The 6,814-nt window shown below is 35.7% G+C and overlaps 1 non-coding gene across 1 annotated transcript; it reads right to left on the reverse strand.

Annotated features, from left to right (window-relative positions):
- Positions 1-4,980: 4,980 nt before the first annotated feature.
- Positions 4,981-5,084, reverse strand: LOC111759049 (U6 spliceosomal RNA). The gene has a single exon (XR_002793144.2). It is a non-coding gene; the product is annotated as a U6 spliceosomal RNA (small nuclear RNA).
- Positions 5,085-6,814: the final 1,730 nt, after the last annotated feature.

A 6,814-nucleotide genomic window follows, 5' to 3' on the forward strand; every position in this document is an offset into this window, starting at 1 on the left:
CTAGTTATAGGAGTAGTTCTAATTATGATTATGGTGCCCTTATTTAGGCTGATCATTCAAACCATAATAACCAGTTTAAATATGTCCTGACATATCTTACTCAGTCCGTAGCCAGGTTAAAAATGATGATGAGACACCACAGGTTGGATTATAATGGCACAAAAGAAATAATACTTAGTGCTTTGTCATCCTGCCTGGCTTGGTTATAAGTTCCCTTTTTAAATGAACACATGAGCTAGCCCTGCCCTGACCATAACCCTTACTAGTAGGGTCTGGCACCTCTACATGATTTGGATGAGAAAAACTGCCCCTGACTTCTCTGACCAGCTCCTGCCCCTTCTTTGCCAAACAGATTTCTGCTGCTTCTGACCTTCCATGCTGCATAATTTACTAGTAAGTCAGGTACTTCCGTACGGCTTGGGTATAAGAAGCTGCACTCAGTTTTTCCAAATGACCCTTGCCACTTTGGCTTTTTGCACCATCTAGTTTGAAATTGTGAATTCCCAGTATCTTTAGGAAAGCCTAACCCCTGCTTTTTGGGTCATAGTAAAAGCAAGAGCCCAGCACATACATATTTACTTTTTCCCATGATTATGAAATGACCCTCGCAGGAGCCTAGGTTAGGTAAGTCCGATGAGCCCCTCGGTTGCCCTCATTCTCCCCTCTCCACCTCCTGGGCCTTTGACCTAACAAAGCTGTCTCTTCATGCATTCTCTTCTGGCTGGCTATCTGTGTTTGTGTCCCATCACCTAAAGAACTTCCACACAACATCCAAAACACCTACTTAAACGTATAGAAATAAGGAATGAATCCAATGGTATCATTCATAGTAGCAAGATATTCAAAGTCTAAGAAACCCAATATGTTATTGGCACTGTTATCTGGTCTCTGCAGAGAGTGTTTCTAGCCTGTTTAAGAGTTTTCTCTTAAATACTTTGGGTTTTCTGTGCCCTTGGAATTATCGAGAATAATTACAGTCATTTATCACTGTCAATTTACATATTTCCCGTACTATCTCTCTGTTAAATTCTCTCCTTATTCCTTATTGAGCAGGAAACCTACCAATAAGGAAGTATTTTCCCCCAAATCTTGTGTCACAGTGAGGATTTCTTGCTCATAGTGAAACATACTAGAATGTGGAATATATATTGACACATATATGTTGTCTGGGTCTCATCTACTTGTTTCTAAACCCCAAAAGTGAAAGCGTGCTATTCCTAAGGGTTAACCAGTCCGAATCTTCTGTAGGGGCCATTTTCTGTGGCTTTGTCAAATGCACTCTGTGAGGTAGTCACATTTTTCTGAATGTCTTCTGCCATCTTGGACCAAAGGAATTTAGCTCAATCAGCTCAAGCCTCTTTTTCCCCAAGAGGCTGAAGTCACCACGCATTTCATTCAATACCAAGGATCAGTAATTTCCTGGCAAGAACAATTCTTCCATCACCTGGTCCGGTTCACTACAGTACAGACACAATGCTCCCTTGATTTCAGCCATTCCCAGAGCAGAATTCACATCTTTAGGGAAAGCTGAGATTCTCCTAAACACTCACTCTGAGGCAAATATCTCCTGAGGTGAATGTATTCTGGGTTTTCACCTACTACACAAATCGAGGCTTGCAAACTGAGAACTTTCCTTTGCTCGGTTTTTACACCATTCCCTTAAATTTCTCCTCATTGTAGAGCCCTTTCCTAGAATAGAGGCCTGGCAAAGTCAGTTTTGATAGTCCTTGGAAGCTGTACTACATCAGACTCTTTGACCTGCTTTTTGCAGTTCCCTGACTGTACTTGATCTTGGAGAGGGCAACACCCTCTTGTTTTTAGCTGCTCCTCTCAATATGGCCTGATATCCTTTCCAGTGAAGACCTGGTGGCGATTTTGAGTTTCTCCTCCTTTCAGCACCTTTAGATACTAAACACCCAGTTGCTTCATCTGATTTTTTCTGCACAGGCATTGCTACTACCACATGTTGTGGCTGTTGATGTTTTTTCTCCACCTACTTATTTGGAGTTTTGGAGACAGTTTTTTCATCTAGTTTTATTCTCCCTTCTTCTGTATTTTTTCATTACTTATTTTCCCATCTTTATCTGCCATCTCTGAGTCAATCCTCCCCACCCCTTCCCCCACACTGTAACCTCTTTATGCATTGGTAAATAGAAATAAAAAATAATAGAAATTCTGTCCTCTCATAGTTATAATGTTCACATGGAATAATGTGTGTGAAAGCACTATGCAAACTCTGAATTGTCAGATGAATGCAAGAAAAAGAAATTTATGGAATTCTAAAGGAGTAAAAACTCCCAGAAAAAGTAGAATTAAGCAATCTTGGTCCAGGGCTTTTGTACTTTATAGGACTTTTTTTTTCCCCTAAAATATTTGTATCTATATAAAAAAAATTGTTAACTACAAATTGCTTAAACTTGATAAAGACACTTAAGATGGCTACATTAGTATCTCTGTTCTCAAGAAAGAACATGATGTATACAACCTACTCTCAGCTGTTTAGATGAGAGGGAGGGAGGGAGGCGGGGAGGGAGGGAGGAAAGAAGGAAGAAGAAAGAAAGAAAGGGCAAATGCAGTAAAATGTGAAAAGTGGGTAGATCTGGGTCAGGGGTATATTGGAGTTCTCTATATGGATTTTGCATTATTTTTGCTACTGTCCTATGAGCTTGAAATAACTTCAAAATAAGTTAAAAAAGGGTACTGCAGAACAATGCAAACTTTATAAAAGTAAGATTTTGAACACTACACATTAGTATCTATCTGTATATCTATGTATCTCTATCATCTATCTAGTGAAAAAAACACAGAGAAAAAATTAAAGTGTCCTTTTTTGTTAAGTTAAAGTGGAATAAAAAGGCATTGGAGTAAACTGACATTGAGGAAATGGAAATTTTTGTCATAAAATTCAAATATCTTAATACTGATTCCTGACCTTGGTTTTTCAACAAAGAAGGATATATACAACTATCTTAAGGTGTGCCATAAAATTTCATAATAGCAATTTAATTTTAATACAGTTTCATTAAAAACTAAATGTGATAAAACCCTTCCTTCTTTATGGAAAGGTTAAAAAAAAAGAAACAAAAGAGTGTCACAACTCAAAAACCATTAGGCATCTACACTGATTAAAATCATTTCATAATTTGTGAAATTTCCAATTCATTTCTCTCATTGTAGCTTTTGCTTAGTTGTTCTGGGAAGAGAGCAAGGAAGTTAATGTCATTTCTGTAAGTCATTTCATATGAAAGGGGTCCCTTCAGCAACCCTGTGGTCCAAGCCCTTTTTTTCTTACCAAGTGAAGAGATTTTCAGAGAGAATAACCTCCCCTTGAGGAGTTCTACAGGAAGTCAAGAAGACATGACAAAACTCAAATCAATGCCCCATCTAAGCTTCATCTAAATCAGCTAGTGGAACATGGGTCCATGTTCCCAAGACTTTCTAAGGCACAAGTTCACCTGAGGGGTTCATCAAACTTTGTTTAAAAGAGCAGTGAATAAGTGTAGCTCTTCTACAGTCAAGTTAATATTTCTGACAAATGGAACCTGCATTAAATGTTAACAGGAGCACCAGAGGCTTAGAAAACAGTTTCTCGGTCAATTTCTAATACAAACTGCCATTGTTTATCTTCATTTTGAGAAAATGTAGAGTATAATTTTTTATAGAAGTCTCTAATTTTTTTATAGAAGTCTCAGTAGAAACTTCCTTTTATACATTCTTGTAGCATTCATGGAAAATCTGATACAACCCATTGAGAAATTTGGGGTGTTGACTCTGATTCTACAATTACATATGTGTTTGAACATTCAGAAAATATATCTGAAGCATAATAATGTTAAAATTTAAAATATATTTAATGTCAGAGAGTTAAGGGAGTCAGAAATATATATTTCAGCAATGTGTGTGTTTTAAGGTACTTCAAAATATTTAATATCAGAGCCCAGATTATATATTACTCATGTCTTTATTATAAAAAGTAATCACATCATAGAGGAAATACATACTCTGTGAGATTTGGTAGTTGCCATGGTGACTATATTTTTTTACTGAACAGAAGAATAAATAGATTCACACATCCTTTGTAATTTTTAAACTGGTGATTTAGAGTAGCCTAAAGATAGCATGCTTGTTAATTTTTTTTAATTTAAAATTGGAATATGCTCATTTTATTATTTTGTTACTAATAAAATTTTGAAAAGTTAATTTCCTTTATATACATTAAAATTTTCTTTTTTTGGTTTTCTAAAGCATTAGAAAGAGGTATAATGTTTCCCAGTTACTTTCTGTACCTTGGGATTAAGTTTTTCTGTTTTTGATGTTTTTTTAGGACTTTTTCATGGAATAAGTCAGGCTACCCAAAAGTAAACATTTATATAACAAATGCTTAAATAGTGCTTATTCTGTGTCAGACTGTTTTCTAAGAACTGTATTATTATTAATGTTTTTAACCTTAATTCATAAAATTTTAATATCCTCCTTCAGTATGGATTTCTTTCAGGTCAACAGCAATAGCCAACCAGTGAAGGAGAGAAAGAAAAATCAAATCATTCACTGTCTTTTTGGGTACCCTTTTCTTTATTTGCATGGAGAATTAGGTTTTCAATATCAAGTTGCAGATCATTAAATTTGAATAATTCAGAAAGATATTGGCATAAAATATAATTTGTTTCCTCTGAAAAGCATTTATTTTATTGTCCCTCCTAACCATTCCTATACTTTTCAGCATCACTTCTAAGAAAATTTGACATGTTTTTGTTTCTACATAGCTTTTGTTCTCGCTTCTTTTTAAAAAATCTTATACTATGCCCTAAGTATTTTTCCTTTAGTTTGTATTTTCTTAAACTCTGAAAATTTTTTTCTTCAATGGCCATAAAAGATTTTATTTTAAAAATCTTGAAACAGAAATTTTTAAAAAACAATATCAATTGTACCATGTTCTGAGCCAAGTTTTTACCATGTTACTGTTTTACTTTCATTTTTTTTTTAAATATGGAACACTTCACAAATTTGCATGTCATCCTTACGCAAGGGCCATGCTAATCACTGTATCGTTCCAATTTTAGTATATGTGTTGCTGAAGCAAGCACTACTTTCATTTTAAATACATGCATTGATTTATATATTTTTTCTCTTGCTGTGTGTATAACATATTCTGCCTTATTTAATTAATATTATATTACTTACATTTTTAGGTCTCCATAAACATTTCTAACGGTTGCTTGGGTAAGTGCCTATCATTGTTTGCTTATCCATTCTCTTATGGCTGGAAATTTAGGTTTCTTCTATTGTGGTCTATTATAAATAATTTTGCTTTGATTGCTTTCATGAAGTTTGTTTCATTTTTCATGACTTTTAGCATAGACTCTGAGAAATAGAATTTAAAGATTGAGATATTCCGAATCCCAAGTCCAGAGTTCTTTAACCAGGTCCTTTAAAATCAAGTCATTAGAACCTTTTTGGAGCTTCTGAGATTCTACAGAGGATTAACTCAAACAGACAGAAGAGGTCTTAGAGCAAAATTTCTGGTTCAGACCTTTTATCCCTTCAAATTCCACACATCATGGGATCTGTATGGAATGTCCAGAAACAGGAGACACCACCAAGAAATCTTGGACAATTATTTTGATTATTCATCACAACCCTTGCCCAATGATGCTCAACTGCAAATGAGAAAATCTACTATAAGCACAAAGTTGTTGTTAGCATAAATGAGATAATGAACGTAAAAATTTCACAAGAACTCTACAAAGCCGTGTAAACATAAGGCAGAAATCCTAAACTCAAAATCATTCAGAGGTCAGGTAAATAACAGAGCTGAGGTAAGAATTAGAGTGAGTGGTGAAAATTTTAATCAGCAGAACATGCAGGCCCAGAATAAAACATCAAAAAGAAATTATGTCAGGCAGGCCATGGCAGTTTGAAGCTCTTATGGATCCCAGAAAATCCTTTCTTAAAGCTAACCCATTCCCTTTGCATGTAAACTTATTGTAGGTGGAAACTTTTGATTGAATTACTTCATTTAAGGGACTTTTATTATACTGTATGACCCAGAGTGGTTCTTAGTCCTCTTACTGGCATTTTTAATAAAAGGAAGAATAAAAAGCTGCATACACAGAAGAAAACTGCAGGGGCAAAAGAGCAACCTAGAAGCTGAGAGAGAAGGCCCAAGAGCCAGAAACTGAAATCAACAGAACAATGAAGCTGAGGTATGCCATATTAGCCAGAAGCTGAAAACAACGAGGCCCAGAGGAGAGGAGAGAGATGAGCAGATGCCACTAAGTGCCTGATCATCCACAGCTGCAGATTGGGGAGGAAGGTTCTCATGATGATGCCTTGATGTGGACACTCTCATGGCCTCAGAGCTGTAAGCCTTTTTCTTTTTTTTTAAATATATTTTTATTACAGAAGTTGTGAACTTACAAAACAATAATGCACATGTGTAGAATTATCATGCAACAATCCTTCACTAACACACCATGCCATTGTGAAACATCTGTTACAGATTATGAGATAATATCACCGAACTATTACCGCCAACTTTTAATCTAATAAATCTCCATTGCAAAACCCAACCCACTGCTGACATATTGCTCCCAGAAGCTTTAAACAAACTAAACAGTGGTCACACAAGTCCTACCTGCTGGCCTTATTTGTACCCTCACTGTGAGGAAATGTTTTTATCCTTGAACTTTCCTTAGTTTCCCCTTCAGCCTTCTTTCCCCTGTTTAAACCTGGATTTCTCCTTAAACAACACCTCCTCACTACTTTGCTGGTGTCTACTTCAAAGACTCCCCTTACTCATGATGATATCACTTAA

Source organism: Dasypus novemcinctus, chromosome 3 (genome assembly GCF_030445035.2).
Source record: "Dasypus novemcinctus isolate mDasNov1 chromosome 3, mDasNov1.1.hap2, whole genome shotgun sequence".
Taxonomy (NCBI): domain Eukaryota; kingdom Metazoa; phylum Chordata; class Mammalia; order Cingulata; family Dasypodidae; genus Dasypus; species Dasypus novemcinctus.